Source organism: Oncorhynchus masou, chromosome 27 (genome assembly GCF_036934945.1).
Source record: "Oncorhynchus masou masou isolate Uvic2021 chromosome 27, UVic_Omas_1.1, whole genome shotgun sequence".
Taxonomy (NCBI): Eukaryota; Metazoa; Chordata; class Actinopteri; order Salmoniformes; family Salmonidae; genus Oncorhynchus; species Oncorhynchus masou.
This window is the reverse complement of record NC_088238.1, coordinates 7758098-7781610: the sequence shown is the minus strand read 5'-3', so window position 1 is coordinate 7781610 and position 23513 is coordinate 7758098. Positions and strand designations below refer to the sequence as shown.

Sequence of the window (23513 nt, the reverse complement as noted above, 5' to 3'; positions counted from 1 at the left end):
ACATCTAGAGGGGGTATTAACATGGTCTATAGACATCTAGAGGGGGTATTAACATGGTCTATATACATCTAGAGGGGGTATTAACATGGTCTATAGACATCTAGAGGGGTTATTAACATGGTCTATAGACATCTAGAGGGGGTATTAACATGGTCTATAGACATCTAGAGGGGGTATTAACATGGTCTAAGACATCTAGAGGGGGTATTAACATGGTCTATAGACATCTAGAGGGGTTATTAACATGGTCTATAGACATCTAGAGGGGGTATCAACATAGTCTATAGACATCTAGAGGGGTTATTAACATGGTCTATAGACATCTAGAGGGGGTATTAACATGGTCTATAGACATCTAGAGGGGGTATTAACATGGTCTATAGACATCTAGAGGGTGTAGTCTCCTCAACATGGTCTATAGACATCTAGAGGGGGTATTAACATGGTGTATAGACATCTAGAGGGGGTATTAACATGGTCTATAGACATCTAGAGGGTGTAGTCTCCTCAACATGGTCTATAGACATCTAGAGGGGGTATTAACATGGTCTATAGACATCTAGAGGGGGTATTAACATGGTCTACAGACATCTAGAGGGTGTAGTCTCCTCAACATGGTCTATAGACATCTAGAGGGGGTATCAACATGGTCTATAGACATCTAGAGGGGTTTTTAACATGGTCTATAGACATCTAGAGGGGGTATTAACATGGTCTATAGACATCTAAAGGGGGTATTAACATGGTCTACAGACAACTAGAGGGGGTATTAACATGGTCTATAGACATCTAGAGGGGGTATTAACATGGTCTATAGACATCTAGAGGGGGTATTAACATGGTCTACAGACAACTAGAGGGGGTATTAACATGGTCTATAGACATCTAGAGGGGGTATTAACATGGTCTATAGACATCTAGAGGGGGTATTAACATGGTCTATAGACATCTAGAGGGGTTATTAACATGGTCTATAGACATCTAGAGGGGGTATTAACATGGTCTACAGACATCTAGAGGGGGTATTAACATGGTCTATAGACATCTAGAGGGGGTATTAACATGGTCTATAGACATCTAGAGGGGGTATTAACATGGTCTATAGACATCTAGAGGGTGTAGTCTCCTCAACATGGTCTATAGACATCTAGAGGGGGTATTAACATGGTCTATAGACATCTAGAGGGGGTATTAACATGGTCTATAGACATCTAGAGGGGGTATTAACATGGTCTATAGACATCTAGAGGGGGTATTAACATGGTCTATAGACATCTAGAGGGGTTTTTAACATGGTCTATAGACATCTAGAGGGGGTATTAACATGGTCTATAGACATCTAGAGGGGGTATTAACATGGTCTACAGACATCTAGAGGGTGTAGTCTCCTCAACATGGTCTATAGACATCTAGAGGGGTTTTTAACATGGTCTATAGACATCTAGAGGGGGTATTAACATGGTCTATAGACATCTAGAGGGGGTATTAACATGGTCTACAGACAACTAGAGGGGGTATTAACATGGTCTATAGACATCTAGAGGGGGTATTAACATGGTCTACAGACATCTAGAGGGGGTATTAACATGGTCTATAGACATCTAGAGGGGTATTAACATGGTCTATAGACATCTAGAGGGGTTATTAACATGGTCTATAGACATCTAGAGGGGGTATTAACATGGTCTACAGACATCTAGAGGGGGTATTAACATGGTCTATAGACATCTAGAGGGGGTATTAACATGGTCTATAGACATCTAGAGGGGGTATTAACATGGTCTATAGACATCTAGAGGGTGTAGTCTCCTCAACATGGTCTATAGACATCTAGAGGGGGTATTAACATGGTCTATAGACATCTAGAGGGGTTTTTAACATGGTCTATAGACATCTAGAGGGGGTATTAACATGGTCTATAGACATCTAGAGGGGGTATTAACATGGTCTACAGACAACTAGAGGGGGTATTAACATGGTCTATAGACATCTAGAGGGGGTATTAACATGGTCTATAGACATCTAGAGGTGGTATTAACATGGTCTATAGACATCTAGAGGGGGTATTAACATGGTCTATAGACATCTAGAGGGGGTATTAACATGGTCTATAGACATCTAGAGGGGGTATTACCATGGTCTATAGACATCTAGAGGGGGTATTAACATGGTCTATAGACATCTAGAAGGGGTATTAACATGGTCTATAGACATCTAGAGGGTGTAGTCTCCTCAACATGGTCTATAGACATCTAGAGGGGTTATTAACATGGTCTATAGACATCTAGAGGGGGTATTAACATGGTCTATAGACATCTAGAGGGTGTAGTCTCCTCAACATGGTCTATAGACATCTAGAGGGGGTATCAACACGGTCTATAGACATCTAGAGGGGTTATTAACATGGTCTATAGACATCTAGAGGGGGTATTAACATGGTCTACAGACATCTAGAGGGGGTATTAACATGGTCTATAGACATCTAGAGGGGGTATTAACATGGTCTATAGACATCTAGAGGGGGTATTAACATGGTCTATAGACATCTAGAGGGGGTATTAACATGGTCTATAGACATCTAGAGGGGTTATTAACATGGTCTATAGACATCTAGAGGGGGTATTAACATGGTCTATAGACATCTAGAGGGGGTATTAACATGGTCTATAGACATCTAGAGGGGGTATTAACATGGTCTATAGACATCTAGAGGGTGTAGTCTCCTCAACATGGTCTATAGACATCTAGAGGGTGTAGTCTCCTCAACATGGTCTATAGACATCTAGAGGGTGTAGTCTCCTCAACATGGTCTATAGACATCTAGAGGGTGTAGTCTCCTCAACATGGTCTATAGACATCTAGAGGGTGTAGTCTCCTCAACATGGTCTATAGACATCTAGAGGGTGTAGTCTCCTCAACATGGTCTATAGACATCTAGAGGGGGTATTAACATGGTCTATAGACATCTAGAGCCAAATCCCATGGCAGGGTTCTGTTTGTGGACTGTTCTTCTGCCTTCAACACAATCCAGCCCTACATTCTGGCACAGAGACTCATAAGGGACATCTCCTTAGACGGGGGGCTCGTTTTGTGGCTGTTGGACTTCCTGAGTTAGAGGTCACAGTGTGTCAAGGTGGGTCCCCACGTTGTCAGACAAACACACCACCAACACAGGCTCTCCTCAGGGATGTGTTTAGTCCTCCTCCACCACCAACACAGGCTCTCCTCAGGGATGTGTTTAGTCCTCCTCCACCACCAACACAGGCTCTCCTCAGGGATGTGTTTAGTCCTCCTCCACCACCAACACAGTCTCTCCTCAGGGATGTGTTTAGTCCTCCTCCACCACCAACACAGGGATGTGTTTTGTCCTCCTCCACCACCAACACAGTCTCTCCTCAGGGATGTGTTTAGTTCTCCTCCACCACCAACACAGGGATGTGTTTAGTTCTCCTCCACCACCAACACAGGGATGTGTTTAGTCCTCCTCCACCACCAACACAGGGATGTGTTTAGTCCTCCTCCACCACCAACACAGGGATGTGTTTAGTCCTCCTCCACCACCAACACAGGGATGTGTTTAGTCCTCCTCCACCACCAACACAGGGATGTGTTTAGTCCTCACTCCACCACCAACACAGGCTCTCCTCAGGGATGTGTTTAGTCCTCCTCCACCACCAACACAGGGATGTGTTTAGTCCTCACTCCACCACCAACACAGGCTCTCCTCAGGGATGTGTTTAGTCCTCCTACACCACCAACACAGGGATGTGTTTAGTCCCCACTCCACCACCAACACAGGGATGTGTTTAGTCCTCCTCCACCACCAACACAGGCTCTCCTCAGGGATGTGTTTAGTCCTCCTCCACCACCAACACAGGGATGTGTTTAGTCCTCCTCCACCACCAACACAGGGATGTGTTTAGTCCTCCTCCACCACCAACACAGGGATGTGTTTAGTCCTCCTCCACCACCAACACAGGCTCTCCTCAGGGATGTGTTTAGTCCTCCTCCACCACCAACACAGGGATGTGTTTAGTCCTCCTCCACCACCAACACAGGCTCTCCTCAGGGATGTGTTTTTGGTCCAAGTTCAATGTGTCAGTCGTCGGCTCAATGTGGCTCATTTCACGGTGGTTTCAGAGTCCCGCAATCTTCGAGAGCTATGACGCTACTCCTTATGGAAACTCTTCACAGTTGTGTTCTCTGAGTGTCACTGAGTAGACAACACTGGTTGTTGGTCGAAGGAGGATTGGAAAATGTCTGTGAAAAATACCAGCATTCAATACGTACAATAGGCTGACTGGGGAGGTGATTTCCCCACAGTCAAAGTCCAGCAATAAGAGCTACAACACTGATATTGGTGTAAACTCTTCCTAGTTGTGTTCTGTGGGTGTCCCGGAGTAGACTAATACCTCATTTAATTTATTCACAATACATAGCTAAGGCTGTACAGTGAAAAATATGAGTATGACCCCAATGCAATTCTGAGGTCGAATGCATCTAACAGTGCTATTTCAACTGATTTTCTAATTAATTCATTATTTATTATTTTTATTTATTTTTATATAACTACATTCCAACCTTGTTTTGCATTATCTAGTCAAAATATGCCATGATTCAACTATTTGTAACCATTTGAATCGCGTTCAATAAGGAACTTTTATTTTGAAAGTGAAACCGCAAATTCAACTGTCGTGGCTGATCTTTAACTGTGGCTCGCTTCACATAGGTTAGATTCTTGACGATAGTAAGGTTCCAGCTCAGACGCAGTTGAGATGGACTCGTCTATGTACCTGTATGATGTCCCCCCAGTTTTGATGGAGAAGTTTTGTAAGATAATCGACAGCGGTGATGACAGCCTCGGATGGCGCGGGCTCGGTGAGTAATGTGAACAAAGTGTTACTTTCTGTGCGCGGTTTAAACGGAATGATTACGGGTTTACCTAAACGGAAGTGTTGTGTACACTGTGGTACAAGTTGTGTAGATTACATGTTAACGATCTCTTCTGTGATAAATTCACATTCAGTTCCCCCCCCCACCCCCCCCACCGCACTACGTAACGCTGTTAGTGTATATAGCACGTAGTATAATGTCACTATAACATCGGCAGACTGGGTCAGAAATGTACAGTAGCGCTGGTATTTTAGCAACTCACATCACATCACTGCTCCATAACCCCTTTTCGAGGGCATGATACTACTATGATACTACTATGATACTACTATGCTAATTTCATTAATACCATAGTACTACTGTGGTACTTTCACTTATACTATGCTACTTTCATTAATACTATGGTACTACTGTGGTACTTTCACTTATACCATGGTACTACTGTGGTACTCTCATTAATACTATGGTACTACTGTGGTACTTTCATTAATACCATGGTACTACTGTGGTACTTTACTTATACCATGGTACTACTGTGGTACTTTCATTAATACTATGGTACTACTGTGGTACTTTCATGAATAACATGATATAGTCTGTATCATGTAAAAGTACTGTGGTTTTAGCCCCTAAGTATAATGGTACTACCATTGTACTGCCATTGTCCTTAACTATTACCATGGCACTGCATCATTAATACAATGGTATAGATGTGGATCATGTTTTTAACCTGCATTTAACCTCACTCTACATTGGCTTCCGCCAGCCTGCACAGTCATTGAGTCAGTGGACAGGTTTGTAGTTTTCCTGCCAAACTGGGCTACTTTGAAAACTATGTCACGGGTAAAAAATGAGTGAGTGAGTGAGTGAGTGAGGGGGTGAGTGAGGGGGTGAGTGAGTGAGTGAGTGAGTGAGTGAGGGGGTGAGTGAGGGGGTGAGTGAGGGGGTGAGTGAGTGAGTGAGTGAGTGAGTGGGTGAGTGAGTGAGGGGGGGTGAGTGAGGGGGTGAGTGAGGGGGTGAGTGAGTGAGTAAGGGTAAAAAATGAGTGAGTGAGTGAGTGAGTGAGTGAGTGAGTGAGGGGGTGAGTGAGGGGGTGAGTGAGTGAGTGAGTGAGTGAGGGGGTGAGTGAGGGGGTGAGTGAGTGAGTGAGTGAGTGAGTGAGTGAGTGAGGGGGTGAGTGAGGGAGTGAGGGGGTGAGTGAGGGGGTGAGTGAGTGAGTGAGTGAGTGAGGGGGTGAGTGAGTGAGTGAGTGAGTGAGGGGGTGAGTGAGTGAGTGAGGGGGTGAGTGAGTGAGTGAGTGAGTGAGGGAGTGAGTGAGTGAGTGAGTGAGTGAGTGAGTGAGTGAGTGAGTGAGTGAGGGGGTGAGTGAGTGAGTGAGTGAGTGAGTGAGTGAGTGAGTGAGAAAACAAATCATGAGAAAACAAATAATTACTGTTTTTTTTTAAATTCTATTTAATTCAATATAAAACCATCTGTGTTTGTCACAGAAAGATGGGACTAGTTTCTGTGGAGGCGGACAGATTTCCAACGGTGTGCTTCGTTTGAGACAAGCAGTGACGGGCCCTCCCGGTGAGGCAAATTACATTACAGTGCGGGACTTTCCAGCCTCCGATGACGGTGGATGTGCAATGGAATCCGACACCGGACTCCCTCGTCACGACAGTTAAATGTGATCTATTATATTGACGAGTCGAGCCGTCCGCTTTAACAATGGAAATACACGTCATCAAAGATGGAAGGCAGGCGTGTAACATGAGATAAGGTCGGACCCTTCTAGCCAATGAGGGGCCAGATACACGGCTCTTCCTCTCTGCTACTGATCAGAAACCCCCGTTGCCTTGCCGGGCTGAAGAGACTATTTTATACAATATACAGCCAACCTATGAGGCCTAACTGTCAACCGTAGGACACAGGATCTGTGTCAGTGTGCGTGAGTCTTCCTCTGTATTATGCCTGTCTCAACTGCACCACTGTGGTCTGCTGCTCTCGGACCAGCACAACCAGAACTCTTAACAAACACCTGGGTTCATTTCAGATATTTAGAGACGTCAGCACCAAGATGCCTTCTTTTGGTCTCTTAACTGTTTCAGCGCCACCTTTCTGTTTTCATGATACATGATCTCCTGATCTGACAGAGAGCTGGTCTCACTCTGATATGTGATCTGTTCTGAGAGAGAGCTGGTCTCACTCTGATATGTGATCTGTTCTGACAGAGAGCTGGTCTCACTCTCTGATATGTGATCTGTTCTGACAGAGAGCTGGTCTCACTCTGATATGTGATCTGTTCTGACAGAGAGCTGGTCTCACTCTGATATGTGATCTGTTCTGACAGAGAGCTGGTCTCACTCTGATATGTGATCTGTTCTGACAGAGAGCTGGTCTCACTCTGATATGTGATCTGTTCTGACAGAGAGCTGGTCTCACTCTGATATGTGATCTGTTCTGACAGAGAGCTGGTCTCACTCTGATATGTGATCTGTTCTGACAGAGAGCTGGTCTCACTCTGATATGTGATCTCCTGTTCTGACAGAGAGCTGGTCTCACTCTGATATGTGATCTGTTCTGACAGAGAGCTGGTCTCACTCTTTGATATGTGATCTGTTCTGACAGAGAGCTGGTCTCACTCTTTGATATGTGATCTGTTCTGACAGAGAGCTGGTCTCACTCTGATATGTGATCTGTTCTGACAGAGAGCTGGTCTCACTCTGATATGTGATCTGTTCTGACAGAGAGCTGGTCTCACTCTGATATGTGATCTGTTCTGACAGAGAGCTGGTCTCACTCTGATATGTGATCTGTTCTGACAGAGAGCTGGTCTCACTCTGATATGTGATCTGTTCTGACAGAGAGCTGGTCTCACTCTGATATGTGATCTGTTCTGACAGAGAGCTGGTCTCACTCTGATATGTGATCTGTTCTGACAGAGAGCTGGTCTCACTCTGATATGTGATCTGTTCTGACAGAGAGCTGGTCTCACTCTGATATGTGATCTGTTCTGACAGAGAGCTGGTCTCACTCTGATATGTGATCTGTTCTGACAGAGAGCTGGTCTCACTCTGATATGTGATCTGTTCTGAGAGAGAGCTGGTCTCACTCTGATATGTGATCTGTTCTGACAGAGAGCTGGTCTCACTCTGATATGTGATCTGTTCTGACAGAGAGCTGGTCTCACTCTGATATGTGATCTGTTCTGACAGAGAGTTGGTCTCACTCTGATATGTGATCTGTTCTGACAGAGAGCTGGTCTCACTCTGATATGTGATCTGTTCTGAGAGAGAGCTGGTCTCACTCTGATATGTGATCTGTTCTGAGAGAGCTGGTCTCACTCTGATATGTGATCTGTTCTGACAGAGAGCTGGTCTCACTCTGATATGTGATCTGTTCTGACAGAGAGTTGGTCTCACTCTGATATGTGATCTGTTCTGACAGAGAGCTGGTCTCACTCTGATATGTGATCTGTTCTGACAGAGAGCTGGTCTCACTCTTTGATATGTGATCTGTTCTGACAGAGAGCTGGTCTCACTCTTTGATATGTGATCTGTTCTGACAGAGAGCTGGTCTCACTCTGATATGTGATCTGTTCTGACAGAGAGCTGGTCTCACTCTGATATGTGATCTGTTCTGACAGAGAGCTGGTCTCACTCTGATATGTGATCTGTTCTGACAGAGAGCTGGTCTCACTCTCTGATATGTGATCTGTTCTGACAGAGAGCTGGTCTCACTCTGATATGTGATCTGTTCTGACAGAGAGCTGGTCTCACTCTGATATGTGATCTGTTCTGACAGAGAGCTGGTCTCACTCTCTGATATGTGATCTGTTCTGACAGAGAGCTGGTCTCACTCTCTGATATGTGATCTGTTCTGACAGAGAGCTGGTCTCACTCTGATATGTGATCTGTTCTGACAGAGAGCTGGTCTCACTCTTTGATATGTGATCTGTTCTGAGAGAGAGCTGGTCTCACTCTGATATGTGATCTGTTCTGACAGAGAGCTGGTCTCACTGATAAGTGACTGACAGAGAGCGGGTCTCACTGATAAGTGACTGACAGAGAGCGGGTCTCACTGATAAGTGACTGACAGAGTGACTGACAGAGAGCAGGTCTCACTCATAAGTGATTGACAGAGAGGGGGTCTCACTGATAAGTGACTGACAGAGAGTGGGTCTCACTGATAAGTGACTGACAGAGAGCAGGTCTCACTGATAAGTGACTGACAGAGAGTGGGTCTCACTGATAAGTGACTGACAGAGTGACTGACAGAGAGCGGGTCTCACTCTCTTTGATAATCTGCGTTTGACTTTGAATGTGAATTTGCTCCACCTCAGCTCAGCCAATCAGAAAACTGTCCTGACCCATCTTGTTAGGGAAGCCGACCATTGCTCACTGGTCAGCCAAATGCTCAGTATAGATTATTATAACAACAGAGAAATTGAGCAAAAGTCATATAAAATCACCAGCTGTGTCATTTTTTTTATAAATATATATTTTGGTTAAAAGTTAAACATTTTGGGATCAATTTCGACCAGCCCACCCTCTTAAAAGATGGTCCGGCCCTTCTTTCATTTGCCAGAATTGCCAGACGGCCGATACGCCCACGCACTATAAGAACGTGTTCCCTGTTGTTAACACGCTTATTTCTCTCCTTTATCTATCCCCCTTCAGCTGCGCGTATCGTGCCAAGTTGGACGGAGGTGCGACGCACCGAGAGGCTGGAGGCAATAGGCAAGAGCCCCACGCGAGAACTCATCTGGTCGTGGGCGCAACAGAACAAAACGGTCGGGGACCTTGTGAAGGTGTTGGAGGATATGGGTCACTACAGAGCTCTACAGCTCTTTATTCCTCAAGGTAAGGGGACTATTACTAGAGCTATACAACGCCTGCAGTTTGTGTCAGTTTCCTATTGTATTCCACACGTTACCACTTCCAGAACTGTAGCTTGTTTTTTTCACTGAAGGTTTCACTTCTGTAATGCCATTGTTGCGTAAACTTCCTCTATTCGTGTGCAAAGCGCTCAACACTGTCAACACAACATTTAGCAATCTGCCAGACTGAGCATTTTCAGTGTCCTGCTACACTAATGGTTGATAATGTAGGTCGATGTCGTTCGTGGTCAATAAAACAGTGATGTGTTGTCCTTTCAGAAACACAGCATTCCTTCCCCAACAGTGGACCATCAAAGAGCAGCAGGGATAATGCCTCCCCTCCTCAGTTACCCACGGTAGGCTACGAGTCATGTCCTGATATATCTATTAATCAAACTCCTCCCCTCCTCAGTTACCCGCGGTAGGCTACGAGTCATGTCCTGATGTATCTATTAATCAAACCCCTCCTCAGTTACCCACGGTAGGCTACTAGTCATGTCCTGATGTATCTATTAATCAAACCCCTCCTCAGTTACCCGCGGTAGGCTACGAGTCATGTCCTGATGTATCTATTAATCAAACCCCTCCTCAGTTACCCGCGGTAGGCTACGAGTCATGTCCTGATGTATCTATTAATCAAACCCCTCCCCCCTCAGTTACCCACGGTAGGCTACTAGTTATGTCCTGATGTATCTATTAATCAAACCCCTCCCCCCCTCAGTTACCCACGGTAGGCTACTAGTCATGTCCTGATGTATCTATTAATCCAACCCCTCCTCAGTTACCCACGGTAGGCTACGAGTCATGTCCTGATGTATCTATTAATCAAACCCCTCCCCCCCTCAGTTACCCGCGGTAGGCTACGAGTCATGTCCTGATGTATCTATTAATCAAACCCCTCCCCTCCTCAGTTACCCACGGTAGGCTACGAGTAATGTCCTGATGTATCTATTAATCAAACCCCTCCTCAGTTACCCGCGGTAGGCTACGAGTCATGTCCTGATCTATCTATTAATCAAACCCCTCCCCTCCTCAGTTACCCACGGTAGGCTACGAGTCATGTCCTGATGTATCTATTAATCAAACCCCTCCCCAACCTCAGTTACCCACGGTAGGCAACGAGTCATGTCCTGATGTATCTATTAATCAAACCCCTCCCCTCCTCAGTTACCCACGGTAGGCTACTAGTTATGTCCTGATGTATCTATTAATCAAACCCCTCCCCTCCTCACCCGTGATAGGCTACTAGTCATGTCATGATATATCTATTAATCAAACCCCTCCCCTCCTCACCTGTGATAGGTTACTAGTTATGTCCTGATGTATCTATTAATCAAACCCCTCCCCTCCTCACCTGTGATAGGCTACTAGTCGTGTCATGATATATAAATGAATCAAACCCCTCCCCTCCTCACCTGTGATAGGCTACTAGTCATGTCATGATATATCTATTAATCAAACCCCTCCCCTCCTCACCCATGATAGGCTACTAGTCATGTCATGATATATCTATTAATCAAACCCCTCCCCTCCTCACCCGTGATAGGCTACTAGTCATGTCATGATATATCTATTAATCAAACCCCTCCCCTCCTCACCTGTGATAGGCTACTAGTCGTGTCATGATATATAAATTAATCAAACCCCTCCCCTCCTCACCTGTGATAGGCTACTAGTCGTGTCATGATATATAAATTAATCAAACCCCTCCCCTCCTCACCTGTGATAGGCTACTAGTCATGTCATGATGTATCTATTAATCAAACATCTCCCCTCCTCACCTGTGATAGGCTACTAGTTATGATCAACTTATAATGTTATGATCCATAACAGTTATCACCCTGTAATAACTGTTGTCTATGTAGACTAGTCCATGTGTCACCCTGTAATAACTGTTGTCTATGTAGACTAGTCCATGTGTCGCCCTGTAATAACTGTTGTCTATGTAGGCTAGTCCATGTGTCGCCCTGTAATAACTGTTGTCTATGTAGGCTAGTCCATGTGTCACCCTGTAATAACTGTTGTCTATGTAGGCTAGTCCATGTGTCACCCTGTAATAACTGTTGTCTATGTAGGCTAGTCCATGTGTCACCCTGTAATAACTGTTGTCTATGTAGGCTAGTCCATGTGTCACCCTGTAATAACTGTTGTCTACATTGGCTAGTCCATGTGTCACCCTGTAATAACTGTTGTCTACGTAGCCTAGTCCATGTGTCACCCTGTAATAACTGTTGTCTATGTAGGCTAGTCCATGTGTCACCCTGTAATAATTGTTGTCTACGTAGCCTAGTCCATGTGTCACCCTGTAATAACTGTTGTCTATGTAGACTAGTCCATGTGTCACCCTGTAATAACTGTTGTCTATGTAGACTAGTCCATGTGTCACCCTGTAATAACTGTTGTCTATGTAGACTAGTCCATGTGTCACCCTGTAATTCATCCTTAGTTACACTGTACTAACTGTTGTCTATGTAGACTAGTCCATGTGTCACCCTGTAATAACTGTTGTCTATGTAGAGTAGTCCATGTGTCACCCTGTAATAACTGTTGTCTATGTAGGCTAGTCCATGTGTCACCCTGTAGTAACTGTTGTCTATGTAGACTAGTCCATGTGTCACCCTGTAATAACTGTTGTCTATGTAGACTAGTCCATGTGTCACCCTGTAATAACTGTTGTCTATGTAGGCTAGTCCATGTGTCACCCTGTAATAACTGTTGTCTATGTAGACTAGTCCATGTGTCACCCTGTAATAACTGTTGTCTATGTAGACTAGTCCATGTGTCACCCTGTAATAACTGTTGTCTATGTAGACTAGTCCATGTGTCACCCTGTAATAACTGTTGTCTATGTAGACTAGTCCATGTGTCACCCTGTAGTAACTGTTGTCTATGTAGACTAGTCCATGTGTCACCCTGTAATAACTGTTGTCTATGTAGACTAGTCCATGTGTCACCCTGTAGTAACTGTTGTCTATGTAGACTAGTCCATGTGTCACCCTGTAATTCATCCTTAGTTACACTGTACTAACTGTTGTCTATGTAGACTAGTCCATGTGTCACCCTGTAATAACTGTTGTCTATGTAGAGTAGTCCATGTGTCACCCTGTAATAACTGTTGTCTATGTAGGCTAGTCCATGTGTCACCCTGTAATAACTGTTGTCTATGTAGGCTAGTCCATGTGTCACCCTGTACTAACTGTTGTCTATGTAGACTAGTCCATGTGTCACCCTGTAGTAACTGTTGTCTACTTAGGCTAGTCCATGTGTCACCCTGTAATAACTGTTGTCTACGTAGCCTAGTCCATGTGTCGCCCTGTAATAACTGTTGTCTACGTAGCCTAGTCCATGTGTCGCCCTGTAATAACTGTTGTCTACGTAGCCTAGTCCATGTGTCGCCCTGTAATAACTGTTGTCTACGTAGGCTAGTCCATGTGTCGCCCTGTAATAACTGTTGTCTACGTAGCCTAGTCCATGTGTCGCCCTGTAATAACTGTTGTCTACGTAGGCTAGTCCATGTGTCACCCTGAAATAACTGTTGTCTATGTAGACTAGTCCATGTGTCACCCTGTAATAACTGTTGTCTATGTAGGCTAGTCCATGTGTCACCCTGTAATAACTGTTGTCTACGTAGCCTAGTCCATGTGTCGCCCTGTAATAACTGTTGTCTACGTAGCCTAGTCCATGTGTCGCCCTGTAATAACTGTTGTCTACGTAGCCTAGTCCATGTGTCGCCCTGTAATAACTGTTGTCTACGTAGGCTAGTCCATGTGTCACCCTGTAATAACTGTTGTCTATGTAGACTAGTCCATGTGTCGCCCTGTAATTCATCCTTAGTTACACTGTACTAACAGTTGTCTGTTGTATGTTCCGTGTTGTGTGTGTTTTCGTCGCCACGTCCTGTTTTCTCAGCCACCCCCACCTGCCAGCGAGTCGACCCGACCTGGTTGGAACCAGTCTAATGATCATGTGTCAAGTGAAGGTACATAACTGAAAGGCTGCTGAGCCGAACAATGTGAAAAAAAACTGCCTGTGTGCCCTTGAGCAAGGCACTTAAGCCTATTTCATTCCAGGGGCGCAGTACTACTGCCTTGTAAAACAATACATTAACACTGCACCTATCCGATGTATGGGGCGATGTTATTATTCTTTTAATTCAATATTTTTTTTCTGTCTTGTGATTTTTCTGTCCACATTTTAATATTCCTAATGAGATGAATACATTAGATTGCTGAGTCATTTCATTGTTTCAGTAGGAATTGTATTAATGGTGCTATGTTGGTACGACTATCACACAGTTCTTATGTTGGGTCATCAAAACAGCACACCTCTGGTCCCTAGTTACAACAGACTGATGTGTTGAGATGGTCCCTAGTTACAACAGACTGATGTGTTGAGATGGTCCCTAGTTACAGCAGACTGATGTGTTGAGATGGTCCCTAGATACAACAGACTGATGTGTTGAGATGGTCCATAGTTACAACAGACTGATGGTTTGAGATGGTCCCTAGTTACAGCAGACTGATGTGTTGAGATGGTCCCTAGATACAACAGACTGATGTGTTGAGATGGTCCCTAGACACAACAGACTGATGTGTTGAGATGGTCCCCAGTTACAGCAGACTGATGTGTTGAGATGGTCCCTAGTTACAGCAGACTGATGTGTTGAGATGGTCCCCAGTTACAGCAGACTGATGTGTTGAGATGGTCCCTAGTTACAGCAGACTGATGTGTTGAGATGGTCCCTAGATACAACAGACTGATGTGTTGAGATGGTCCCTAGATACAACAGACTGATGTGTTGAGATGGTCCCTAGATACAACAGACTGATGTGTTGAGATGGTCCCCAGTTACAGCAGACTGATGTGTTGAGATGGTCCCTAGTTACAGCAGACTGATGTGTTGAGATGGTCCCTACAACAGAGATACAACAGACTGATGTGTTGAGATGGTCCCTAGATACAACAGACTGATGTGTTGAGATGGTCCCTAGATACAACAGACTGATGTGTTGAGATGGTCCCTAGTTACAACAGACTGATGTGTTGAGATGGTCCCTAGTTACAGCAGACTGATGTGTTGAGCTGGTCCCTAGTTACAGCAGACTGATGTGTTGAGATGGTCCCTAGTTACAACAGACTGATGTGTTGAGATGGTCCCTAGTTACAACAGACGGATGTGTTGAGATGGTCCCCAGTTACAGCAGACTGATGTGTTGAGATGGTCCCTAGTTACAGCAGACTGATGTGTTGAGATGGTCCCTAGTTACAGCAGACTGATGTGTTGAGCTGGTTCCTAGTTACAGCAGACTGATGTGTTGAGATGGTCCCTAGTTACAGCAGACTGATGTGTTGAGATGGTCCCTAGTTACAGCAGACTGATGTGTTGAGATGGTCCCTAGTTACAGCAGACTGATGTGTTGAGCTGGTCCCTAGTTACAGCAGACTGATGTGTTGTGATGGTCCCTAGTTACAACAGACTGATGTGTTGAGATGGTCCCTAGATACAACAGACGGATGTGTTGAGATGGTCCCCAGTTACAGCAGACTGATGTGTTGAGATGGTCCCTAGTTACAGCAGACTGATGTGTTGAGATGGTCCCTAGTTACAGCAGACTGATGTGTTGAGCTGGTTCCTAGTTACAGCAGACTGATGTGTTGAGATGGTCCCTAGTTACAACAGACTGATGTGTTGAGATGGTCCCTAGATACAACAGACTGATGTGTTGAGATGGTCCCTAGTTACAGCAGACTGATGTGTTGAGATGGTCCCTAGTTACAACAGACTGATGTGTTGAGATGGTCCCTAGTTACAACAGACTGATGTGTTGAGATGGTCCCTAGATACAACAGACTGATGTGTTGAGATGGTCCCTAGATACAACAGACTGATGTGTTGAGATGGTCCCTAGTTACAACAGACTGATGTGTTGAGATGGTCCCTAGTTACAACAGACTGATGTGTTGAGATAGTCCGTAGTTACAACAGACTGATGTGTTGAGATAGTCCCTAGTTACAACAGACTGATGTGTTGAGATAGTCCCTAGTTACAACAGACTGATGTGTTGAGATGGTCCCTAGACACAACAGACTGATGTGTTGAGATGGTCCCTAGTTACAACAGACTGATGTGTTGAGATGGTCCCTAGTTACAACAGACTGATGTGTTGAGATGGTCCCTAGATACAACAGACTGATGTGTTGAGATGGTCCCTAGATACAACAGACTGATGTGTTGAGATGGTCCCTAGATACAACAGACTGATGTGGTGAGATGGTCCCTAGTTACAACAGACTGATGTGTTGAGATGGTCCCTAGTTACAACAGACTGATGTGTTAAGATGGTCCCTAGATACAACAGACTGATGTGTTGAGATGGTCCCTAGTTACAGCAGACTGATGTGTTGAGATGGTCCCTAGTTACAGCAGACTGATGTGTTGAGATGGTCCCTAGATACAACAGACTGATGTGTTGAGATAGTCCCTAGTTACAACAGACTGATGTGTTGAGATGGTCCCTAGTTACAACAGACTGATGTGTTGAGATGGTCCCTAGTTACAGCAGACTGATGTGTTGAGATGGTCCCTAGTTACAACAGACTGATGTGTTGAGATGGTCCCTAGTTACAACAGACTGATGTGTTGAGATGGTCCCTAGATACAACAGACTGATGTGTTGAGATGGTCCCTAGTTACAGCAGACTGATGTGTTGAGATGGTCCCTAGTTACAACAGACTGATGTGTTGAGATGGTCCCTAGATACAACAGACTGATGTGTTGAGATGGTCCCTAGTTACAGCAGACTGATGTGGTGAGATGGTCCCTAGTTACAACAGACTGATGTGTTGAGATGGTCCCTAGTTACAACAGACTGATGTGTTGAGATGGTCCCTAGTTACAGCAGACTGATGTGTTGAGATGGTCCCTAGTTACAACAGACTGATGTGTTGAGATGGTCCCTAGATACAACAGACTGATGTGTTGAGATGGTCCCTAGTTACAACAGACCCATAACTAATATTGAGGGCATTATGTGGAACATCCTATGAGAGTAAAGCTTCTGAGAGGTATTCAATTCCCTATTTCACTTCCCTTTTTATTTTTTGGTTTCATTGAAGAACGGTTTCATAGGGTGCAACCCAAATGGGCACCCTATTCCCTAACTAGTGGCCATGGGTCAAAAGTAGTCCACTACGTAGGGAATAGGGTGCTGTTTGGGACGTAGCCATACGGCTCATTGGACATGTGTATAAGTACTAGTGAGAATGCTGAGGTTTTTCCTCGTTACTCTGCGTATCTTCTAAGTATTCTCACCTTGTAGAAACCACAGGCTTAGTGTTTTGAACTTGTTGCCAGGTAGAAAACACAGGCTTAGTGTTTTGAACTTGTTGCCAGGTAGAAACCACAGGCTTAGTGTTTTCACTCTGTTGCTAGGTAGAAACCACAGGCTTAGTGTTTTCACTCTGTTGCTAGGTAGAAACCACAGGCTTAGTGTTTTCACTCTGTTGCTAGGTAGAAACCACAGGCTTGTGATCACCTACTCAGACGTCATAGAGGGAACTAGACATTTTCACCAGGACATGAAGATCTCTGAGGGCAGCTTCTCTGCTGTTTACAGAGCGGTAAAGGGAAATGAAACCTTCGCTGTCAAGCTCTTCAAGCAGGTACTGACACTCCTACTCCATACAGTGCTCCATTTATAAAAGTCATCTTTTCAAAATGACCCTGGCTTGATGGAGATGAAATATAATAGAGGTCATTATTCAACGAGAGAGACATTTATTTGGTCATGTGTTTCAAAAGGACTGGGGACATACGCAACACAGTTCAAGTGTTTGTTGGTCTTCTTCGTTGGTCTGTACAGGTGCAGAAAGCCTCATGGAGGAAGTTGTGGGATCTATTCAGGAGAGAGATGGAAGTTCATCATCTGTATGTCTACCTACTCCATTAATCCTCCATTTTAGGTGGTTTCTGTATGTCTACCTACTCCATTAATCCTCAATTTTAGATGGTTTCTGTATGTCTACCTACTCCATTAATCCTCAATTTTAGATGGTTTCTGTATGTCTACCTACTCCATTAATCCTCCATTTTAGATGGTTTCTGTATGTCTAACTACTCCATTGATCCTCCATTTTAGATGGTTTCTGTATGTCTAACTACTCCATTAATCCTCCATTTTAGATTGTTTCTGTATGCCTACCTACTCCATTGATCCTCCATTTTAGATGGTTTCTGTATGTCTAACTACTCCATTAATCCTCCATTTTAGATGGTTTCTGTATGTCTAACTACTCCATTAATCCTCCATTTTAGATGGTTTCTGTATGTCAACCTACTCCATTAATCCTCCATTTTAGATGGTTTTTGTATGTCTACCTACTCCATTGATCCTCCATTTTAGATGGTTTCTGTATGTCTACCTACTCCATTGATCCTCCATTTTAGATGGTTTCTGTATGTCTACCTACTCCATTGATCCTCCATTTTAGATGGTTTCTGTATGTCTAACTACTACATTAATCCTCCATTTTCGATGGTTTCTGTATGTCTAACTACTCCATTAATCCTGCATTTTAGATGGTTTCTGTATGTCTACCTACTCCATTAATCCTGCATTTTAGATGGTTTCTGTATGTCAACCTACTCCATTAATCCTCCATTTTAGATGGTTTCTGTATGCCTACCTACTCCATTGATCCTCCATTTTAGATGGTTTCTGTATGTCAACCTACTCCATTAATCCTCCATTTTAGATGGTTTCTGTATGTCAACCTACTCCATTAATCCTCCATTTTAGATGGTTTCTGTATGTCTACCTACTCCATTAATCCTCCATTTTCGATGGTTTCTGTATGTCTAACTACTCCATTAATCCTCCATTTTAGATGGTTTCTGTATGTCTACCTACTCCATTGATCCTCCATTCTGCGTAAATATTTACCTCTGAAATCTATTAGGGCATCAATAGTCTTCCATGCACACATCTTCTGCTAATTGTAAAAAAAATAAAAAATAATCTGTTGTCAATGACTTACCTGGTTAAATAAAGGTATATAACTGCCTGTTACTAATCATAAAATCTGCCTGTTTATCTTTCAGCTACCAGCATCCTAACATCTTAGAGCTGTTGGGTTGTTACTCTGATGGGGATCGTTACTGGCTGGTATACCCTTACCTTCCCAACGGATCACTGTTCCACAGACTGCATGACCAGGTGAGATATTCTATTCTATACCCCTTACCTTCCCAACGGATCACTGTTCCACAGACTGCATGACCAGGTGAGATATTCTATTCTATACCCCTTACCTTCCCAATGGATCACTGTTCCACAGACTGCATGACCAGGTGAGATATTCTATTCTATACCCCTTACCTTCCCAATGGATCACTGTTCCACAGACTGCATGACCAGGTGAGATATTCTATTCTATACCCCTTACCTTCCCAATGGATCACTGTTCCACAGACTGCATGACCAGGTGAGATATTCTATTCTATACCCCTTACCTTCCCAATGGATCACTGTTCCACAGACTGCATGACCAGGTGAGATATTCTATTCTATACCCCTTACCTTCCCAAAGGTTCACTGTTCCACAGACTGCATGACCAGGTGAGATATTCTATTCTATACCCCTTACCTTCCCAACGGATCACTGTTCCACAGACTGCATGACCAGGTGAGATATTCTATTCTATACCCCTTACCTTCCCAATGGATCACTGTTCCACAGACTGCATGACCAGGTGAGATATTCTATTCTATACCCCTTACCTTCCCAATGGATCACTGTTCCACAGACTGCATGACCAGGTGAGATATTCTATTCTATACCCCTTACCTTCCCAATGGATCACTGTTCCACAGACTGCATGACCAGGTGAGATATTCTATTCTATACCCCTTACCTTCCCAATGGATCACTGTTCCACAGACTGCATGACCAGGTGAGATATTCTATTCTATACCCCTTACTTTCCCAGTGGATCACTGTTCCACAGACTGCATGACCAGGTATGATCTACCAGGTATGATCTACCTCTTACCTGTTGTAGGTTGTATTACTTATTCTAGTTGTAGGTTGTGTTACCTATTCTAGTTGTAGGTTGTGTTACCTATTGTAGTTGTAGGTTGTATTACCTGTTGTAGGTTGTGTTACCTATTGTAGTTGTAGGTTGCATAACCTATTGTAGATGTAGGTTGCATTACCATTGTAGTTGTAGGTTGTGTTACCTATTCTAGTTGTAGGTTGTGTTACCTATTGTAGTTGTAGGTTGTATTACCTGTTGTAGGTTGTGTTACCTATTGTAGTTGTAGGTTGCATAACCTATTGTAGATGTAGGTTGCATTACCTATTGTAGTTGTAGGTTGTGTTACCTATTCTAGTTGTAGGTTGTGTTACCTATTGTAGTTGTAGGTTGTATTACCTGTTGTAGGTTGTGTTACCTATTGTAGTTGTAGGTTGCATAACCTATTGTAGATGTAGGTTGCATTACCTATTGTAGTTGTAGGTTGTGTTACCTATTCTAGTTGTAGGTTGTGTTACCTATTGTAGTTGTAGGTTGTGTTACCTATTCTAGTTGTAGGTTGTGTTACCTATTCTAGTTGTAGGTTGTATTACCTATTCTAGTTGTAGGTTGCATTACCTGTTGTAGGTTGTGTTACCTATTCTAGTTGTAGGTTGTGTTACCTATTCTAGTTGTAGGTTGTGTTACCTATTGTAGTTGTAGGTTGTATTACCTGTTGTAGGTTGTGTTACCTATTGTAGTTGTAGGTTGCATAACCTATTGTAGTTGTAGGTTGCATTACCTATTGTAGTTGTAGGTTGTATTACCTATTCTAGTTGTAGGTTGTGTTACCTATTCTAGTTGTAGGTTGTGTTACCTATTCTAGTTGTAGGTTGTGTTACCTATTCTAGTTGTAGGTTGTATTACCTATTCTAGTTGTAGGTTGCATTACCTGTTGTAGGTTGTGTTACCTATTCTAGTTGTAGGTTGTGTTACCTATTCTAGTTGTAGGTTGTGTTACCTATTGTAGTTGTAGGTTGTATTACCTGTTGTAGGTTGTGTTACCTATTGTAGTTGTAGGTTGTATTACCTATTCTAGTTGTAGGTTGTATTACCTATTGTAGTTGTAGGTTGTGTTACCTATTCTAGTTGTAGGTTGTGTTACCTATTCTAGTTGTAGGTTGTGTTACCTATTCTAGTTGTAGGTTGTATTACCTATTCTAGTTGTAGGTTGCATTACCTGTTGTAGGTTGTGTTACCTATTCTAGTTGTAGGTTGTGTTACCTATTGTAGTTGTAGGTTGTGTTACCTATTGTAGTTGTAGGTTGTATTACCTGTTGTAGGTTGTGTTACCTATTGTAGTTGTAGGTTGCATAACCTATTGTAGTTGTAGGTTGCATTACCTATTGTAGTTGTAGGTTGTATTACCTATTCTAGTTGTAGGTTGTGTTACCTATTCTAGTTGTAGGTTGTGTTACCTATTCTAGTTGTAGGTTGTGTTACCTATTGTAGTTGTAGGTTGTATTACCTGTTGTAGGTTGTGTTACCTATTCTAGTTGTAGGTTGTGTTACCTATTGTAGTTGTAGGTTGTATTACCTGTTGTAGGTTGTGTTACCTATTCTAGTTGTAGGTTGTGTTACTGCAAATTTCCGTCCTCTGATGGACAATACGCTTCCATTTAATTCTATTAAACTACTTCTATTTATATTCTATTTCAATGCCGGACATATCAGCGTATCTGTCTCTGCGCTGGACAGACTGTATGGTAGTAGGTGTATTGGTGTTTACATGCTAACATGTTTCCCTTCCTGCATCTCTCTGTAGACCGTAGTGCCTCCTCTCTCATGGCAGGAGCGTCTGGACATCATCAAGGGGACGGCGAAGGCTGTACATCACCTACACAGGGCCCAGCCCTGCACTGTGGTCTGTGGTAACATCACAAGGTACCGGCTCACACCCCTAGTCTATAACATCACGAGGTACCGTCTCACACCCCTAGTCTATAACATCACAAGGTACCGGCTCACACCCCTAGTCTATAACATCACAAGGTACCGTCTCACACCCCTAGTCTATAACATCACAAGGTACCGTCTCAAACCCCTAGTCTATAACATCACAATGTACCGGCTCACACCCCTAGTCTATAACATCACAAGGTACCGTCTCACATCCCTAGTCTATAACATCACAAGGTACCGTCTCACACCCCTAGTCTATAACATCACAAGGTACCGTCTCACACCCCTAGTCTATAACATCACAAGGTACCGTCTCACAACCCTAGTCTATAACATCACAAGGTACCGTCTCACACCCCTAGTCTATAACATCACAAGGTACCGTCTCACACCCCTAGTCTATAACATCACAAGGTACCGGCTCACACCACTAGTCTATAACATCACAAGGTACCGTCTCACACCCCTAGTCTATAACATCACAAGGTACCGTCTCAAACCCCTAGTCTATAACATCACAAGGTACTGGCTCACACCCCTAGTCTATAACATCACAAGGTACTGTCTCACACCCCTAGTCTATGACATCACAAGGTACCGGCTCACACCCCTAGTCTATAACATCACAAGGTACCGTCTCACACCTCTAGTCTATAACATCACAAGGTACCGTCTCACACCCCTAGTCTATAACATCACAAGGTACCGTCTCACACCCCTAGTCTATAACATCACAAGGTACCGTCTCACACCTCTCGTCTATAACATCACAAGGTACCGTCTCACACACCTAGTCTATAACATCACAAGGTACCGGCTCACACCGCTAGTCTATAACATCACAAGGTACCGTCTCACACCCCTAGTCTATAACATCACAAGGTACCGTCTCACACCTCTAGTCTATAACATCACAAGGTATCGGCTCACACCCCTAGTCTATAACATCACAAGGTACCGGCTCACACCCCTAGTCTATAACATCACAAGGTACCGGCTCACACCCCTAGTCTATAACATCACAAGGTACCGGCTCACACCCCTAGTCTATAACATCACAAGGTACCGTCTCACACCCCTAGTCTATAACATCACAAGGTACCGGCTCACACCCCTAGTCTATAACATCACACCGGCTCACACCCCTAGTCTATAACATCACAAGGTACCGGCTCACACCCCTAGTCTATAACATCACAAGGTACCTGCTCTAACCCCTAGTCTATAACATCACAAGGTACTGGCTCACACCCCTAGTCTATAACATCACAAGGTCTCCCTAGTCTATAACTCACAAGGTCCCGTCTCACACCTCTAGTCTATAACATCACAAGGTACCGTCTCACACCCCTAGTCTATAACATCACAAGGTACCGTCTCACACCCCTAGTCTATAACATCACAAGGTACCTTCTCACACCCCTAGTCTATAACTTCACAAGGTACCGTCTCTAACCCCTAGTCTATAACATCACAAGGTACCGTCTCACACCCCTAGTCTATAACATCACAAGGTACCGGCTCACACCCCTAGTCTATAACATCACAAGGTACCTTCTCACACCCCTAGTCTATAACATCACAAGGTACCGGCTCACACCCCTAGTCTATAACATCACAAGTTACCGGCTCACACCCCTAGTCTATAACATCACAAGGTACCGGCTCACACCCCTAGTCTATAACATCACAAGGTACCGGCTCACACCCCTAGTCTATAACATCACGAGGTACCGTCTCACACCCCTAGTCTATAACATCACAAGGTACCGTCTCACACCCC

The 23513-nt window shown here is 43.9% G+C and overlaps 1 pseudogene; it reads left to right on the top strand.

The window, feature by feature from the left end:
• Window positions 1-4735: 4735 nt before the first annotated feature.
• The window catches only part of LOC135515585 (interleukin-1 receptor-associated kinase 3-like), a 32980-nt pseudogene continuing 14202 nt past the window's right edge, over window positions 4736-23513 (top strand).